This window comes from Ambystoma mexicanum, chromosome 6q (genome assembly GCF_040938575.1).
Source record: "Ambystoma mexicanum isolate Mex_15411 chromosome 6q, UKY_AmexF1_1, whole genome shotgun sequence".
Classification (NCBI taxonomy): domain Eukaryota; kingdom Metazoa; phylum Chordata; class Amphibia; order Caudata; family Ambystomatidae; genus Ambystoma; species Ambystoma mexicanum.
In genome coordinates, this window is record NC_090937.1 from 1147080902 (window position 1) to 1147101944 (window position 21043).

Consider the following 21043-nt stretch of genomic DNA (forward strand, 5'->3'; position numbering starts at 1 on the left):
TATCAAAACAGAAAAGATACGCCTCCAACATAATTACCTCACAGAAACTGCACAGCTAGGAGCAACAGCAGACCTACACAACAGTAAGAACACAACTTACTAGAAGCTAGTAAGTAAACTTCATTTTTCTTATATATTTCTAAAGTTTCTATATTAGGTACACTAAAAGTAATATATATATTTTTTTACACAGAAATGGCCAGTACTTTGGAATGGCTTGAGGAACATTTTACACATGAGGAAATGGCTCAAAATAATGATACTAACGGTAGACACTTCTCTATATAACCAAATTAATAATCATAACTTTAGGTGTACTTAAGATTTTTATTTTTTTTCACAGACCATACAAACATTGAGAATAATACACCTAAAGACACCTTAGAACATACTCTGCACCGCATGGAAGAAAAAATGGACATGCTAATGGAAAATTTCAATCTTTTGAAACATTTTGTGGAGGACCACATAAAAGAAAAAAATAAATTTCATTGTCCCACATGTACCTGTTCCCCCTCTCCATATCCCAGTCAACTATCCCCAAACCTTCCCCACCAAGAAAAACATTACAATGAGACTTCCATCCCTTCATCTCCTCCCATCCATCCTCTCCAAACCCCTAATTTTCCTGTGTTTGTGTCAGTTTCTGATTCCCCCTCTCTTTCATAAATTTTATATCTGTATATAATTAAAAAAAATATTACATGTGTTTTAATTCAGTCCTTTGTGTCTTATTTTTAAAAAAAGGCAGTTAAGATCCCGCGGACAGCACGGGTGTCCGGGATGTCCGTAATTAACCAATGGGGGTGTCCTAAGGACACTATGCCTGTCCATAATGTCCGCAGTGAAGTTGAAACTGTTCTAAGAACATGCGCAGTGTCTGGTTGTCCGTAATTAACCAAAATGGAGGTGTCCTAAGGACACTATACCCGTCCGTACTGTCTGCAATCAAGTTGAAACTGTTCTAAGAACACGCTCGGTGTCTGGAATATCTGTAATTAACCAAAATGGGGGTGTCCTAAGGACACTATGCCTGTCCGTAATGTCCGCAGTCAAGTTGAAACTGTTCTAAGAACATGCGTGGTGTCTGGGTTGTCTGTAATTAACCAAAATGGAGGTGTCCTAAGGACACTATTCCTGTCCGTACTGCCTGTAGAACATCTACGCACATGCGCAACACACCCATAAGTCCTACGAACATCGCGCCTGTCCGTAACTGTTCATCTCACTTGTGTCGCACTTTTAATTAGTTTCAGGACCCGAACACTGTCCATAGAACACCCACGCGCATGCACACAGCCATTCCAGTACATTTGGTGTCCTGCGGACATCCGTTCCCTTCGCGGACGTGTTTGCAACATCATCATGGGACCGCACCCATGCTGAGCGTGTGTCCTGAATTGCGGACACTGTCTGTGTCCCGGAACATTTTAAAAGTACCTTTTCAGGCAATCCACAGTATTTTATAGTAAAAAATCACCATAGCACATGTCCCAGACAATAACCCTGACTTTCTACATACTTTTTGGAACTTTTGAGCCTTTTTTGGGGTGTTCGATCTTGGGTGTGCGCTTTTATAGGGGTGCGGGTGCGAAGTGCGCACCTGCACCCCTATAAAAGGCCACACCCCAGAGCTCATCCTCATTATGCTTCTGGCTATCTGACAGAACACTTTCTACTTTGCATTGCAAATTTCCAGATTTTGCTGCCATTGCTGAAACCTGATGGCATCCATGGCTGCTGTTCTTCCACCTGGTGCTACATCTGGATCAGCAACACCCCCACCCCCTCCACCACCACCACCTTCCCAAGGACCTGAAGAGAGGAACAGGTGTGAGGATGTAGAGGAGGATGAAGAGGATGAAGAGGATGAGGTAGTGGAAGTCCCTACTACCAGCACTCGCCGTGAGTCTTTGGTGTGGCGGTTAATTACCATTCATGGTGACGGAACCAAGGCGCATGCGAACATGGTCACCTGCAACCAGTGCAAAATGGTGCTGAGTCACAGGAGGCCTGGTTCATACAGCTTTGGTACGACATCTATGAAGCAACACCTAAGATCGTTCCACGGTGGGGCCGTTCGCAAGGTTGTACTTTGTGATCAACGTAATAGGTTGAGTTCCTCAACTACATCCTCTATTTCCACTCCTCTCACCACAAGAGACACTCCTGTGGAAGAGCACATCCCTCCAGCTGCCTCACAGGCTATTCACGATGCTGATGACTCTTACCTTTTGAGGGTCACAGTTTTGTGTATGTACTGCGATGCAGTACTCTGCAGGGGGGAGAGACTTCAAAGTGCTTTTGAGACTGCGGTCTCAGAGCTCGAGAAGACCTGCTACCTACCTTAGTAAGGCCCACCCTACATTTTCCCTCTCTCCACCTGCCCTTTCATATCCCTGTGGTTGGTGCCCCCCCTTACCCTCCTTTCCCCTCCTCCCCTAGTGTGTCGTGGATAAGAAACCAAAAGAAAATAAAACAACAAAAATCCAAAAAAAACACTCTTTTCCGAGTCACCTTTCACAGTCTAAAAATAGAAGTGACAAATAAATGGAGCAGAACCCTGTGTATTTTTAGAAGTCTGCGAGCAGTTCGCGGACATCTAAGATTTTGGTGTGCTGCCCTATCAAAACCATTGCACTTTTCTCTGGGAGGAAATGGAGGCTCTGAAAAGAGCCTTTTAGTGGTGTTTCTTTGTGTTTCAAAAACTTGAAATAGTCAACACCTACTGCAAAATGGATGGCTGTAATTCCACAAAAGGTTGCAATGCATTTTGTACATTTCTCAGAAAAATCTGATTACCAGCATAAGTAAGATGAACTCCATCTCTGCAAAAAATGTATGTACTACGAAACATAATAATTTCATTGTGACAACATCTCTTAGAAAGGCACAAACAGCCTTATTAACATTCCGCCTTGCTTTCTCCATTTGTGGACCAAATGAAGAAGAACGCAGCCACATTTGTCTCTGCGCAATACAAGAAAAAATTACTTAGGAATTTGGAAACATGTCCATGACCTTCCCAAGTTCTTCTTTCATCGCAAATTGCAAAAAAATTCCTGACACATGCCCTAAACTGTTCCCTCCACAATGAATTATAATTATGTTAGGATGAAGCTCTGTCTCCAAAGTAGCACAGAGAGGTACCAAGTCCAACCACTTCATTCCACGCACTCCATGCCAGTGCACTTCCACATAAGGGAATCCAAGATCTGCAGCTACTCCATAGCGTTCTGCATGCACCTCCAACCAATGCATCCATGACTCTCCCAAAATCCAGATGATCTGTTTTCTGAAACACATAGCTAACTGTTCTTCTCTCAGGAAAAATACTTTCTGACAAACTCTCTCCTCACACAACACACCCACTAAACTTGACTGACCAATCACTTGCTCTGCTCATTCTCATTTGCATGACTCTCCACCCCAAAATCCCTGTATGTAATACGCGATGTCCGCGGACTACCGCCATGTCCACGGAAATATCGAAAAATCTGAGCATGGTGAATGTAAATTTAAATAGTGTGCCCCATTTCACCTTTGAGGTTGGTTCTGAAAAGAGCCGGGTTTTTTTGCAGATGCTTGACAAACACCTGTTATTTTGTATTCATTTTTCCTTACTTTCCTCCTAAAATATTCACATAACCTTCTGCAAAGCAACCCTTACATTCCAAAACAAAATGGCATTTCCTCAAAAAAATAAGGAAATACCATCTTCTTCAAAATTAACAGCATTACTGGAATCAATGTTCTCATTATTACAGAAGAACATACCAGCTCTAAGCATGAAAGCACACAAGCCTCGGTTGATTGCACACCTAGCAATGTTTTGCTGAGGACAAAAAACAGAACTATTGTCCCATATTGCCCTAGGTACTAATCCAGAAAAAATTACTTACTATCAAGTGTTCCAAATCTGCCAACAAAGAAGGGGCACTGACATAGCCCAAATGGAAAACTCCACAATGCAAATCTACCACAAGGGGACTGTTCATCCTGCCCATATCTTCACAAACTTGTACAATTCCCTGTACATTTCAATCAGGCACGGTGCTCCACACCACCTCTGCTCCTTTAACATCAAAATTATTTGCCACATGCCTGCATTGAGCATACTGCTGCAAACCATGCACAAACATATCTCCAAGCACCAACACCCTGACTTTCTTCACCTCTGCCATCTTCACTACACTCACTCTATTTCAACACAAATCCATAACCTCAACATCTGATTGGCTGTTCCCTACAGTCCCCTTTTCATGCTGGATCTGCTGGAAAACCCCAGATGTGGCACACCATGTCCGCGGACAGCCACGGTGTCTGCGGACAGCGTAACTCTTGGACAGCCCTTCTACCCTTTCCACTTCACTATCTCTGCCATTCCCTCATTGGATACAGCTAAAAAGTCATACAACCATGCACCAATCACATCCAAGACCTCCACATCTAACTCCATCATCATGTTCAGCACTTCAAATGTACAGTTGATCACTCTGAGTACAAGTCTCATATCATTGGAAAGCACCTACTACAAAATGTACTCTACAAGTCTCCAAGATTTCTATTTGCAGTTGCATGCATATCCACATGCATGAATACAAACTACAGGTATGCATATTATCTGCACAATACATGTACAACTCTTATAAATGCATATAAACAGAGTAACTGCCCCTTAACCTGTATAACCTATAAAATGAACTTATTGTAATTTTTTCCATCTGCTATAATCAACTGTCACTTCCAAACCTGTCTGCTATCTATTTATTTCTTTTACACACACACCTATCTAAAAATTATAATAAATAGAAGATGGAAGAAATAACAATATAATTGTGGAAAAAACACTTAGTAGTGTATCATAAAATTACACACAGCCAGTAAAATGTCATGCATCTTCATACACTCACACACATAGACACTATCATTGGAATGCTCCCAGCTGTAAAAACACCACTACCTGTAAATCACATCCTTCTACTGTATTACCCACGCATTCACAAATATATATATTGCATGCTTTTCTATGCAGTTTCTGCCATTTACCTTATAAAAATGGCAAAATAAATATATCATTATTTCTTCTTTCTCCTAACATTCTATAACACAGCTTTAAAAAACCAAGTGAATTTCATACACTTAATATTCTATGCATTTGCAAAGCATGTTGAACTAACATAATATAAATAAAATATAAAGGCTGCTCATAGTCAAATGAAACTGCATGCATACACTATGTTCAGAAATCAAACAAGAATACTACTACAAAGACATACAAATGAACCTCTCTCTCAATTAACATTACTGCTATAAACACACACAATGATTAACTTCTTTCTTTTACAATTGCAGTGAAGACCACTGTCCTGGAAAACCACTGTCCTGTAGTTCAACATCTGAACAACAAACACCAACTACAAAGAAACATGCTCATTCCACAAAAAAAGAGTAAGTACAATACTACCTTAGTTTCTCTGCCTAGTCTTTAAATCTCTCCACGATCTTGCTCCCCCTTACCTCTCCTCTCTCCTCTCTTTCTACACTCCCTCCCACATCCTTCGCTCTGCTGACCACTTTCTTCTCACTGTTCCTTCCTTCCCCTTGTGCCACATCCCATTTCCGCTCCTTCCATCTCCTAGCCCCCCTGCACTGGAACTCCTAACCTCTCTCACTCTGCTCTATTGCTACCTTTTCCTCATTCTGTACTTTCCTCACATCTCACCTTCTCCATTCCCCACCATGAAACCCCACCCCCTTCTTTCCCCCTCCACCCTTGCCTTATCTCCTTAATCATCTCCTTCACCTCCCCCTCCCCCATTCTCACCCTTCACCCCATCCGTTTCCCTACTCTTCCTCTTCCCCACCCTTCCCTCTCTCTCACTTCTACTGCACTACTCTCCTTCTCCCCTTCAGTTTAATTGCTCTACTTAATGTTTTGTTGGTCTGATTCTCAATTTTAAATTGCTTCCACTGTTACTGTTATACTGTTAATTGTTATATGTATCCTGTTGTTGTTAAAATGTGCAGCACTTTGGTGTAAAGCACTATATAAATGAAATAAATACAAATACAAATATTCTTATTGTTACTCAAACACACTGTGCGGGTGATTCATGTAATTTGTGCACCAAAGAAAACGAAGATTTGTGCACCATTATGTCCACAAATCACTGGTTATTAAACAGGGATTAGCACGCAGAATGGCACACAAATCCCTGTTTTTCAGAGCACAAATAACATAACTCAGCCTCTAGAATATTAGTATTACAAAAGAAAGAATTGTCTTAATTTATACCATTTGATTTTCTGTTAGTACTTATCCTCACCACTAGCTAACTTTCTACTGTCATCTGAACCACAGGATAGTAACACACAAATAGAAGTATAGCCTTCCCAACTAATTGTAGCTGCCCAATGCACAATCACACACCACCAGATACATCTTTACCATCATACTCAGACACTCATGCATACAGCACTCATACATTGAACAACAGCCCAACCCATACCTTATTTTTTTTTTGTTTCAACAGACCCCACAGAATGCCTACCAGAAAGCAAGTCCGTAGAAAGCAACACAGAAATAGAGCAAATGAAAATAAAAATGTCCAAAATAAGCATCCATCTCTAGCAGAGTTTGTACAAAAAGTTCAAACAAAACAGCTAATACAGTCATTTAGCAAAACAAAACAACCTTCCGGTACAGAAACTTTGCCTCCTCTATCAAAATGTAAAATAAAAACAGAAAATGATTAACAAGAATGCAGCTATCACTACTGCTAAAACTGCTCCTATAAATCTTGATATAGTAGGAAGTAACCATACCAAAAAAGGTATATTAGCAAAAATGTTCTGCCACAGAGTACTTCAGAATCTTATAAAAACAGAAGACAAATCATGCACAACCCTTAATAACTGCAGTAGAAAATTCATCTTAGAACCTTTGATAGACAGTGCAATCCTTCTCAAAAGAAAGTTATTTATTTTAGTGTTAAACAGAATGAAACCACTAACTACTACTAAATTACACCAAGTACTAAATTACAAAAATACTTCTCAATAAACGGAATGTCAACAAAAATAACTTCTTAAAAATCTGTGGAGGTGAATGGAGTCACACCACAAGCACAGAACCATATTTTAATGAAGAAGCATACAAACAAAATCAAAAAAACACAATTGTCATACATAGCAGTGGACGAGGTTATGAAAAACTTAATAATACCATAATGCAACAAGAAATAATGCTTAGAAAAATATCCCCAGAAAACTCAGTATCAATTCTCCATTCAACTGAACCAGAATGTCCAGTATACAAATGGCCATGCACGTCAATGTGTAACATTGCCAAAAAATCTTTCAAATCTTTACACCAGTACCTCAATCAACATGTGAAAGGCATAGACACAATCAAAATAAAACTGCTGCAAAATATGGATACCTGTCCAGTGTGCAAATACACAGGACTCAAAGGACATTCATTGGCCTGCATTTCAGGACCTATTTGCAAAAGCACCTTCTTTCATCATATCAAAATGATATCAACACATCATTCAACTATAAGAAATCTAGTCTATAAACTGTACTATGCTAAAAGTCCTGCTTTAGCACTAGCCAATTTAAATAACAATCTTCTACATGGTACAGCCAAAGACCTACTCAAAGAAATCAACCATATCAAGAGAAATTATTTTGGAAGTGAAAGCCACTTACAACATGCTATAGCTTTACAACAGACTAGCAACAATTCTGCACATGGCAACCTTCTACTCCACACATACAAAAAAGAAATGCTAAAATTCAAATGTACATCCGCTGAATTACCAAACCATGTGTGTGTGTGTTGCCGCAGAACTTTTTATAAAAGTAACACAAAAACTATAGACGTAACATACAAAATAGAAGACAATGAAGATTCCAAATGGTTTGAATTAGCTCTCTAACTTATAGCAGAAAACAAATACGAAATAACTGACCCCTTAATACTTTGCAGTTACTTTACTACAAAACTTGACATCAATCAAACTACTTCACGTGCTATCACCAATAATTTGGAATTATTCCCACTACCAAAACCCCTGCAATAACTCAATTTATATGAGAGCATCATAATTCAAACAGTGCACCCATTTCAAGCAATAATACGCCTTCAAACAAAAACAGCAAAATTACCTTCCTATGAATTGGTGAAAGGCATTCGGGGCAAAGTAGTGTATTTACCATTAGATCTAAAAGAAAATGTGTGCACTCTGGGAGTGCAACGTCCAATAGAGCAATCTTTAATTGTCTTAGGAAATGGTGTACCTACAAAAGATAAAAGAAATTGGCAAAAACTGGTAGACTTACATAAAGTTAGACAAGCCTTGCAATATCTAAAAGACAATAATGAATACTACAAAGAAATAAATATTGAAGAAAACTCAAGTGAAACAACTGAAATAATTCAAGAGTCACCAGAAACTGGTCAATTTGAACTTCTAGATCCTGCTACATTATCCAATATTTTAGACCATTATACAGTTCATCCATTACATTCTAATGACACCATCGAAGATGCACTAGAAACATACCAAATGCGACAAATGAAAGGATCACCAATCAGCATATGGGAAAAAAGTATAGAAGCACGTGCTTTTCCTCTACTCTTTCCTACTGGCAAAGGAGGAAGGTACGATGATAGTCCTATTCAAATAACAGCATCAGAATACCGCTTGTTACGGATGTATTCTGAAGATCCCAGATTTAGACAAAATGTGGAATACATATTCCACCTACTGTTTGAAAGTGAACTAGCAACTCTATGTTACAGAGTTGCACACACATTCAAATCAGGAACCCACTTTCAAAATATGTCAGCTACACAATTACTACAAAAAGTGCAAAAAAAAGATGAGGTTTTACAATCAAGCATTACAAATCTATTAGCAAACATGCATGGAACTAAAGAGTACTGGTTCCGACGTCACGGAGATGTACGTTGTATGATAAGAAACCTTGGCCCACCCAATATGCATGGGAAGATTTACATGATTTCCTATGCATATCAAACAAAAACAAAACAAACATAGTTATACTAACACCTGGAGAACTTTGCTCTCTAGATCCTGTTAATGTTTCAAGATATTTCCATCATCGCTTCATTGCTATGCTACACTTTATTTGTAATAAAACTGTTCCTCCCCTCGGAGAAGTGCAACACTTCTTTTGGTGAAAAGAATACCAAGGCAGAGGGGCACCACATATCCACATGCTTTTATGGATTAGCGATGCTCCTAAATTTGGTCAAGACAGTGATGCCACTGTGTTACAGTTTATCGAAAAATATGTCACTTGTGAAATTCCATCAGAAGCAACAAATAGTGATCTTCATGCACAAATTGTACAATTTCAAAGACACAAATGTGGCAAATATTGTCGTTGCAAATACAAAAACAAAGGGAAATACTACACCAAATGCCGCTTTGGTTTCCCTAGACCGGTTACAGAAACAGGTGAAATACTTCATGTCTTCAGTTAGACATAGTGTTATAGGTAAATCACCTAAAAATACATATTACATAAAAAGAACAGAAGAAGCAAAATATATTAATGATTACAATGCAATCATTGCCCTATTATGGAATGCAAACATAGATGTGCAATACATTGCAGACAATTCCACTGCGATTGCACAATATGTTACAGCCTACTTATCCAAAGCAGAAAAAACAGAGCTTCAAGACCTCTGGAATGACCTGTCATCAGACAAAACACTGTCTCAGAAATTGTACAGTTTGGGCATAAAAATGCTCTCCCATAGAGAATGTGGCTGTTATGAAGCTGCAGATTGTTTAACTGGTAGCTCTTTGTATGGAAAATCTGAAAATATAGTATGGCTAAGTCTTGGTCCTGCTAAATCTAGAAAAAGAGTTCTCAAATCATACGACGACATAGAAACAATAGCCAAAAATTATCCCAACAGCCAAGACATTATGAAAAATAATTTCCTAAACACATACTACCCAAACAGAAGTACCACTTTGGAAACGATTTGTCTATACCACATAGCCCAGAACTTCACATACAAAAATAATATAAAACCTGATGAAAAAAAAGGTAGCTACAGAGTGACAAATTATGACGGCAGCTTAGTAAAACTTACCAAACTGAGTTTAATTAATCATATCAAATTGTCATTAAAAACTCCTCAACATAAAGAACTATATTACATGTCCCTGCTACAACTCTTTAAACCATGGAGTAAAGAAGAAGAAATACTAGATCACTATGACTCCTATGAAGACACTTTCAAAGCAAATGAAAGCCCTATAACCGATGTAAACTTTACACAGTACAAAACAATATTGCACAATGAACTGCAACACGAAGAAGAATTCCAAGTCCAACTAGATAACGACATTCCCGACAGTAGTCAACCTTCTGTAACCGGAAGCCAAGAACCACTGGGATAGCCACTAATAGCAAATGAGGCAGAATTAGCTATGACAGAAGTAGAAAACACCATGGGCCTCATTACACGGTATGCGGTAACCATGGCGCTACTAGTGCCATGGTTGCGGCCGGTATTTTACCGTGTCCGCCTTGGTGGATGGCGGAGTTACCAGCCTACTCCAAGGTGAGCGGGGCCGGTAATTCCCCATTCACCAAGGCAGCTCCCCATTCCCATTTTTGCCCCCATAGGGCTCAATGGGAATGGGGAAGGAGGTAATTACGGTACCGCAAATTGCGGTACCGTAATTAGCACCAAGGTCCCTGTGCGGGCACGTTCCTCAACGGCCGGTAAAACCAGCTGTTGAGGTTGGGTCCGGCAAAGGGACCTCGTAGTAAGGCGGTAAGGGTTTACCGGTACCGGTGCCCTTACCAGTACTGGTAAACCCTTACCGCATACCGTGTAATGAGGCCCCATGTGTCAGTATGAAGATACAGAAGACTTAACTGTATACAATCAAAACTAAACAATGAGCAGCGTAGCATTTTTCAAGAAGTAACAAACGAAATTGCACATGGTATACAACATTAAATAAAGAATGTACCTGCCAAAATTACATACCTATACTACTATACGTCAGTGGTGAAGCTTATTCAGGCAAAACATTCTTAATCAAAATCATCAGCAAGTTCCTTCAACAATTGACAAACAACAAACTGTCAGCTGTTGTAACTGCCCCCACAGGTTTAGCTGCCTACAACATAGGCGGTCTCACTTTACACTGATTACTACTCCTGCCAGTAGAACACCAAAACAAATTAGAATATTACAAACTTTCTACAGTATCTGCAATGGAACTACGCAGAGTGTTAAAACAAATGAAAATGCTACCAATAGATGAAGTGAGCATGGTCTCCAACCTAATGTTGGCTTTGATTCACCTCAGATTACAAGAAGTACTTAAAACAAACTACGAAGAACTCTTTGGAGGAAAACGCTTTATTGTTTTCAGAGATCTTCTTCAATTGACACCAGTAAAAGGTGAACCTATTTTTAAAACCTTAGGACACAAACTCTGCCGTAAAACTGTTGGCAGCATAGGCAATGTTAACGTTTGGCAACATTTCCAATACAGAGAATTAACAGAAAACATGCGACAGTCTGGTGACCTCACCTACGCCAACATATTAAAAGTATTAGAGTTGGTGTACTAGCTCAAGAAGCACAAGCAATATTGAAAACCTGGCACATCCATGCACTTTATGGCCATAACTCATGTGCTACTGATGTCATGGAACAAAAAGCACACAAAAATGTCAATTGTATGTCCTTGATGCCAACTCTTGCAAGCTGTTCCAAATTCAATGAACCAATGTTGAAAAAAGAAATGCAAACAATAATTCAAATTTCACCAACAGACAAACTGGACAGACATTTTATGACACTACCCATGTGTCAACAAGCCACAACAGGACTAAATACCTTGGAAAATTCAATCTCCAACACAGCTGGTTTGTAGAAAATATTAAAATTATCTTTAAACTGTAGAGTAATGCTTAAACATAACCTTGACGTGGAGCAAGGACTAGTTAATGGAGCACTGGGTACAGTTGTTGGCTTTCAAACATACCCACGTGACAACAACATTCAGTTTGTCAATATTCTCTTTGACAAACTTTCAGAAGTAAAAAGGAATGGGCGCTCAACAGCTCAATTCCTTCTTTTCAAAGATGTATGTACGCAGAGAACAAATTTCTCTAACTCTAGCATACGCAGTCACCATTCACAAATTGCAAGGTCTAACCTTTGATAAAGCATTGATAGATATTGGGAACACAGTCTTCAAAGAAGGCATGAGCTACCTAGCACTATCACTCTTATGTACACTTGACGGTCTATTTCTAATCAACTTTGATGCAAGTAAAGTAAATGCTGATATTCCTTGCATTTTTGAATACAATAGACTACGTTCACTATAAACCTCCCATCTAAAAACATATCCTGTTCCACAAAAAGCAAAACATTGTAATAGAAAACTACTTCAAACAGAAATGCAACAGTATGTCACTACGAATCCTCCAAAGCAAGTAAAAGAAACTAATACTTCATTAATTAGTACAACCAAAGAAGAATCTATTACTCAAAGTAACTCAGGTACTTCTTCAAAGAAGCAACACACACTCCAAAAAAATGACTTAGACACAGAACTATCTGGTCCATTCAAATTGTCAAATGTAACTGGTGTAAGTTGCTACGAAAATGTAGCAATCAATATTCTATTTCAATTACCATGAATTATTGACAACATTTACTTACACAGTACAGACCAATTGTGTTTGCAAATGTTAGTCCTTCATAGAAATGCAACCAACAATCCTGACAACACCTACAGTGTTCATGGAATAAGACAAGAATTGGACTACTGTGCTGGAATGGTGAAATTCACTATAAGCTCACAAGAAGATCCACAAGAATTTCTAATGTACTTGCTACAAGTACTGGAAAACAAAAACATAAATATAATTGAAATCGTTCAGATTTCATACATGTGGAACCATACATGCACTCTGTGCAACAATATGCAATATGAGCAAATCCCTAATGAACATTTTGTGTATGTATCAATACCTAACTGTGACTCCGTTCCATTTCAGCAACTTGAACAAAATGCAAACCATGGCAGATTATGTACTACCTGCAATTCAGATAATCGCTCCACCTTACTAATACAAACACATAGTAAAACAACTGCAAGCTGACTGGATTCACACATGGTCAAGTATCGCTTGGTAAGAAAACATTCACAACAATAGGTATAATCTACCAGGCAGGAGTCACAACCAATGCAGGTCACTACACTGCATATATAAAAAAGAATTGTGGATGGTTCGAATGTAATGATAATACCATTACTCTAAAGCAGAGATTACCAGCAAATCTTATAAACGCTTATTTAATCTTCTTAAAACCAAAATTTAATAACTATTCTGTACTTAAACATTAACAAAACTTCAATTACAAAACTATAAACAGTTAGAATACGCCAACAGGTATTTAACTGCTCCAAGATTTTTCAACAACCAAACAATTAAATCAAAACCACTAATAACTAATCTGTGCATAAACATTAATACAACTTCAATTAAAAAACTATAAACAGTAGCATATGCCAACAGGTATCTAACTGCCCTAAGATTCGATAACAACCAAACAGATAGATTAAGAATTTGAGAATATAAATAAAAATTATAATCTGTTACAATTCAACAACAAGTATCTAACAATCTGCAACAAGCCAACATTAGCCAGAAACAACAAGTACACACTGAAAACACAAAAATAAATGTACTATACCAAAAGGATTTTTATTTTTTAATCCAACGTGTTTTTTGTTTTTTCCCCACACTTTCCCAATGATTTAACAACAAAAACAGAAACTGAGCAAATTGCACAGTACACTGGTTTTTAATCTACTAAATATGAGGGTCGAAATGAATAAAAAATGTCTATTATTCAATGTTATAAGTCCTTACAAACTACCGACACTAACATGATCTTTTCTTTTACCACAGAAATTGACAAAGAATATATGTACTCCAGTTATCAAACCGAACAGTTAGTATATTATAGTAAGTACAACTCATAAATACTGCTCCATAACACAACCATTGAAGCAAACATGTAACTGTACACCACAATGCAAAATGTTTACCTCCATGGATATGTTATACTGCAGTGCGTGTTACCAATCTCTACAATCTTAATGGCATGATGTAGGCAAAACTTCATATGCAAACTATACAAATCAAACAGTGCATAAACTGTAGATTTGCAAATAGTTCATACATATTTGATTCTATGGGTGTGATCTATGGGTGTGATATGCTGCGGCCACAACCACCGCAGCATATCACACCCATAGATCACACCCATAGAATCAAACTTTTTAACCATGCAGCATGGGCATTTTTTATGTCCGCGGACACCTAACGTGTTCTAAGAACAGTTTTATTTTGCTAGCGGACAGTATGGACAGGAATAGTGACCTTAGGACACCCCCATTTCCGGTAACTGCGGACATGCCGGACACCAGGCCCGTTCTTAGAACAGTTTCAACTTGCCTGCGAACAGTATGGACAGGAACAGTGTCCTTAGGACAGCCCCGTTTTTCCAATTATGGACATCCCGGACACCGCGCATGTTCTTAGAACAGGTTCAACTTGCATGCGGACACTACGGACAGGAATACTGTCCTTAGAACACCGCCATTTTGGCATGTGCGGACATCCTGGACACCAGACCCGTTCTTAGAACAGTTTCAACTAGCCTGCGGACAGTATGGACAGGAATAGTGTCCTTAGGACACCCCGTTTGCCCAATTACGGACATCTCGGACAGCGCGGCTGTCCGCGGACATGATGAACACAACAGGGGTGCCTGCCATTTAAATAAATACAGCATTTGATCCATCTCTTACCCCCCTACCTTCCCCAAATGCTCTTACACACCAACACATTTGCCAAAGTTGTATTTCTCCACCATTTGTCACCGCGCTGTCCGCTGATCCAAGATGGCGGGCGCTTCTAGAAATCTGACACACTTCACCCTCTTCACCATCCAATCAGCGAACACATCACATGTCCAAGGACATGACTCAAGTCGATTAGCCAATCAGGACACTGTCCACGGTGCAAACAGGGAAATGTGTCCGCGGAGCGAACATAGATATCACTAATTTTTTGTGACCTACTTTTGGGTCATTTTTTACAAAACTACTGGACGGATTTTCACCAAATTTACAAAAGCACGCTTTTGGGACCAGGCCGCTGCTCCTGCCGCAAATTTGGGGCCATATACTTTTTTGCAAAGTTTGGTGTGGATTCATCCAGGGGGAGCGAAGTTATAAGCCGCCCAAAAAATGCTCTTCCTATGGGAATAGCAACTTAACCATAACTACACAGCCACTATATATCTCCTGAAAAAAGACCCGCTTGTAACAGGTATATGTAGCAAAAATGGACTGCACTCCCAGACCAGCCAAAGAGTGCAAATATTCTTCAGCCAATTCAAAAGGAATCATACGAAAGTCGACTTAAGCACTTACATTTTATTTGCAAATGTGCTTCAAAGGAAAAGCCAAGAAACAGGACGACGCATTTCACGGTGCTCTCCCCGCTTGATCACGAGGTTCAACAGAAACACAAATGATGGACAATAAATATACATACATCTCTATGGTAAGTACAGAATGGGCCTCATTATGAGGTTGCCGGTAAGCGAAAAACGATGCTGGTAATGGATTACCGGCATCGCTTACCGCTCCGGTGTATTCTGACCCGCAAACCCGGTATTAGCGGCACCCTAAATAACAGTGCCGCTAATAGCAGCATGTGCGCGTACACACACCCCTTCGGGGAGCAAATACCGGCATGCCGGTAATAGGAGGACATCACAACCCACGCGGACATGCAAATACCGGCATTGCGAAGCCGGTAATCACGGGCTGCACGATGCCGGCCATACAGGCATTGCGGACCACCCGCAAATAGCAATCAGGAAACAAGCCAACTGCCACAGGTGCACACAATTCCCACAGGTGGAGTCAATGGAGGCTGGGCCTGTATAAAATGAGCACACCCACACACCACACCCCTTCCAACACCAAAATGCTACCACTAGCTGTTGCACTGATGGCGCTGGAGGACATGCCCATATTGCTACAACTACAGCAACAACAGCAATAACAACAACAACTACAGCAGCAACAACAACAACAACAACTACAGCAGCTACAACAGGCAGCACAGAGGAGGCACAGGAGGAGAAGGAGGGTGAGACAGGCCCAGCAATTACCACCAGCACGGCCAGCAGTGCCTTGTAGGCAACCACCAATCCCTCGCACCAGACCCAGCCCTTTTAACCTAACCCCTGAGCAGATCCACACCCTGTACCGGTTGGACCGTGACACCATCACCACCATAGTGGACATGATACAGAACGACATTGTCAGCCTCATTGAAATACGCACTGCCATCCCTCCGCTACTAAAGGTGGTGTCTGTGCTTCACTTCCTGGCCACAGGCACCTACCAACACACAGTGGGCCACCTGCATCACATTTCACAGCCACTATTTTCATGCATATTGAACTAAGTCCTGATGCCCTCCTGAAGCATGCAAGCACCCACATATCCCTACCACGGACTGCCCAGGAGATAGCCGACACCAAAGTAGGCTTCCATGCACTGGCAGGCATGCCCAATTGTGTTGGTGCCCTCGACTGCACCCATGTGGAATTGGTAGTCCCCCATGCCATATAGGCGGTACGGTATACCGCAATCGCAAGCAATACCACTCCATCAATGTGCAAATGGTATGTGACTCCAGCAAGATCATCACACATTGCTGCGCCCGATTTCCCGGATCAACACATGATGCCATGGTACTGCGCAACACCACGCTACGCCATCACATGGAGCGACATGCTGGACCACGTGCCTGGCTGCTTGGTGAGTTGCACAACTGTCCCATGGCAGTGCTTTGGGGTACTGATGTGTAGGGATGCATAAGGGGGGGCATACTCCACCTCGGTGGGAAAGGCGGGGGGGCATACTCCACCTGGGTGGGAAAGGGGGGGCATACTCCACCTGGGTGGGAAAGGGGGGGCATACTCCACCTGGGTGGCAATTGCCAGTGATTGGAGAATGCATGCATAACTAAACACTCCTGACCTGAACCGGCCAAATAGAACATACCACATCACTGGGCCACATTTCACAAATTATGCATATCGATGACAAGTAAGAGGCACAACCAGGCCACCATGGTGATGGCAAGCAATGCATGAATGAACAGGATGGCAACTGTGGCAATGTGGTCAGTGTGACCATGCACAGTGAAGAATGAACAGCATGAATTGGAGGCTAAACATTGTTGCACTACCACAGATACTGTTACTGTGTATTCTAACTGCAGACACCTGATTTTAGTCATTGTGCCCCCTAATTATTGAATCTCAAATCTAGTTAGTGTGTATTCTAACGGCAGATATCTGATTTTAGTCACTGTGCCCTCTAATTGCTGAAATTGTTGAAACTCGAATCTAGATACTGTGTACTCTAACTGCAAACATCTGACTTTAGAGTGTACTTTCCTATCTAGGCTTTGTCCCATTGCAACCTAGCCTAATCAGTGTACAGTGCACTGCACTTGTTTTGTATTGCAACCTGCGCCCAGACCATGCTCATCTGGCTCACTCTCACCATGTTCCCCTTCTGTATCGTGCCAAACAATATACCCTGTAGCGGCAACAACTTCATAACCTTCTACGATGGCCTAGCCAATCTTGGATATCCAAGGCACTACCCAATCCCCTGCCCTACGCCATTCCTACCCTCCGAACCACCCTTCCCACCTAACCACCATCCTCACCACTCCTCTTCCACAAACATTAGCCCTCCAGACATTACCTCTCCTAACAGACTCAGCGCCCTCAGCCACACTGTTCCCCCTACACTGAAATCCTCCAAACCTCCTTGCTCAACCAACCCGGATATCACAGCCCGCAATAATAGATCAGGCACCAGGCTCCACCTTACAGCTAGCAACCACCTTCCCAAACTCAATACCAATACCAAGAAGAATCCAAAGCCCCCCAATAAGCCTGATCCACTCCCCTTAAAAGGAGCCTTCTCAATGTCAGGTCCCTGGCCCCACACCCCACAGAGATTGCCGATACCATCCTAACCAACGATCTTGACTTCCTTGCCCTAACGGAAACATGGCTTCACGAGGCATCAGGACCTCATTTATCGCTAGCTATTCCGGTCAATTACTCCATCCTCAGAGCTGACAGACCTAATGGCAAGGGAGGAGGTGTAGCAATCATCTCTAAATCACTACTAGGCTGCAGACTAGTCTCCACCCTATCACTCAAATCCTGTGAGCTACTCACAGTCGAGCTACAAACCTCTCCCTCAAGCACGATCACACTTCACCTTATATATAGACCCCCAGGCCCTCCTGGAGTCTTCGAAGAAGACATCACTGTGCTCATCTCTGAAAACTCCAAGCCACTAGCACAAACCATTATCCTCAGAGATTTCAATCTTGGATACAACGACCCCAAGGACACCCCAGCCACATCCTTAGCAAACGCCCTAACTGAGCATAGATTCACTCAACTCAGTACCTCACCGACCCACCAGAAAGGTAGAATTATCGACTGGGTAGCAACTCTTAACTGCAATACCACTTGTAAGGACCCCCAACCTCTCACATGGACAGATCACTACCTTATCCCACTTCACATTAACCATGCAGCTCCTAAAAAGTGCCCCTTGGCACCAGCCTGCCCAACCAGAAACAAACGCAACATCACCGCCGAAGCCCTATTGCCCTTGGTCCTACCCACCCTCAACGCTCTACCTGACAATGCTGATCTAAACCTACTTGTTGACACCTTCAACAACTCCATGACCACTGCCATTGATACCATTGCCCCTTTAAAATTACGCAAAAGCAAACCAATAAGCCACTTGAACTCGTGGTACACCACCGAACTCAAACTACTTAGGAAAAAGAAGGACAAATCAGAGCTCTTATGGAAAACCAATCCATCATCTGAAAACAAATCCAATCTCAAGAACATCTCTGCGCTATACAAAAGTGAGATAATTTGCACCAAAAAAGATGCCTACAACGCTAGGATAGATCAGGCTGGCTCCTCCACCAAAGAACTATTTAAAATACTGAAGGAGCTAGAAAACCCTAGTCCACCTACAGACACCTGCTCAAAAGATAAACCTTGGTGCACCAGCATCCAGAACGCCCTCAACAACAAAATCATGGGTCTCCAAACCAAAATCGAGGACAAACGCCAACAACTTTTCAGCAATAAGACTACCAACCCTATCCTTAGCCTACCAAATCCTATCAAAGGTAATATAGGCTTCACCTTTAAGAAGGTTACTATCCCGGAGGTCCAAATAATCATCACCTCCTTAAAACCATCTAACTGCAAAGGGGACAGTTGTCCTGCCCAGATAATAAAGGACGCAGCCAGAGACCTCTCCCCATTTATCACCAAGCTCATTAACCTATCATTCACTAACAACTCTGTCCCCAGCAACCTAAAACAATCCTGGGTCCTCCCTCTCTTAAAAAAACAATCACTAGACCCAGCCATACCAACTAACTATAGACCCATCACCACTGTCCCTTTCCTGTTAAAAATCCTGGACAGAGTCGCCTACCTCCAGATTCAGGATTCAGGAATACCTAGAATCCAACCAGCTGCTAGGCATACGTCAATCTGGCTTCAGAACTCAACACGGAACAGAAACCGCACTGGTCGACCTCAAAAGCCAGATTGACGAAATCAGAGACAAAGGTAATGCAATCCTACTTCTTCTAGACCTCTCAGTGGCTTTCGACTTAGTCGACCACGAAATCCTCTGCAGCCACCTATCTATCGCAGCCCACTTCTCCTCCTCTGCCTCCGCATGGATACAATCCTTCCTGTCGAACAGAACTATGGGAGTTTTCTCCACAACTGCAGCGGCAGACCCTATCCCCATCACATGCAGAGTCCCACAAGGCTCCTGCGTCTCCCCCACTTTGTATAATATATTTACAAAGCCGCTTTTTGACAAACTGGACCGTCTGGGTGTCACCTACACTAACTACGCAGATGACACCCAGATCCTCCTCACCATCTCGGGCAACTACAATGCGGACATCACCCGGATCAACAAAATCTTCTCCATCATCCAGGCATGGATGGCCACCCACGGCTTATGCCTGAATGATGAGAAGACGGAGCTTCTTCTGGTTGGCTCTCCCAATAACCTGTCTAAACTCAGTCCTTGTTACAATAAAATGATCATAGATGGTGATACCATCCCCATCGTTAAGAGTGTGAAAACCCTAGGCTTCCTCCTTGACGCCAACACCAACCTATCCAAACAAATCAACGTGACCGCCTCAGCCACGGCCTATACAGGTAAGCTAATTAGGGCTAGCAGACCCTTCCTATCCTCCAACAGCTGCCTCACTCTGGCCAGAGCCCTCATCCAGTCCAAACTGGACTATTGTAATAGCCTGTACCTAGGAGCCAACCAATCCATAATAAACAAACTCCAGGTTCTCCAAAACAACGCGCTACGAGCAGCACTCAACATCCCTAGATGAGAGCACATATCTACAACCAGGAAAGCATGTAAATGGCTCTCCATTCAGCAAAAAATTGACCTCAAAACCATTTGTCTCACCTACAAGTCCTTAAACCACCTAGCCCCACCGTACCTCACTAACAAATTTACTTTAACCACTTCCACCAGAACCACCAGATCATCCAACTCTTTATGCCTATCAGTGCCCAGATTTGCCCGAAAAAGAGCAGGAGGCACGAGTTTCACAGTGCTTGCCTCCCAACTTTGGAACACCTTACCACTCAACATTAAAACCATCGAGTCCTTTCCGATCTTTAGGAAACATGTTATTGGCTGGTTACTGAACAAAGACTAGCACACACCTCGCCCTCTAAGGTCTTCAACTCACCAAGGCCATAACCATGCCTTTCTATTTTGCAAATTGTTATACCGTGTAATTT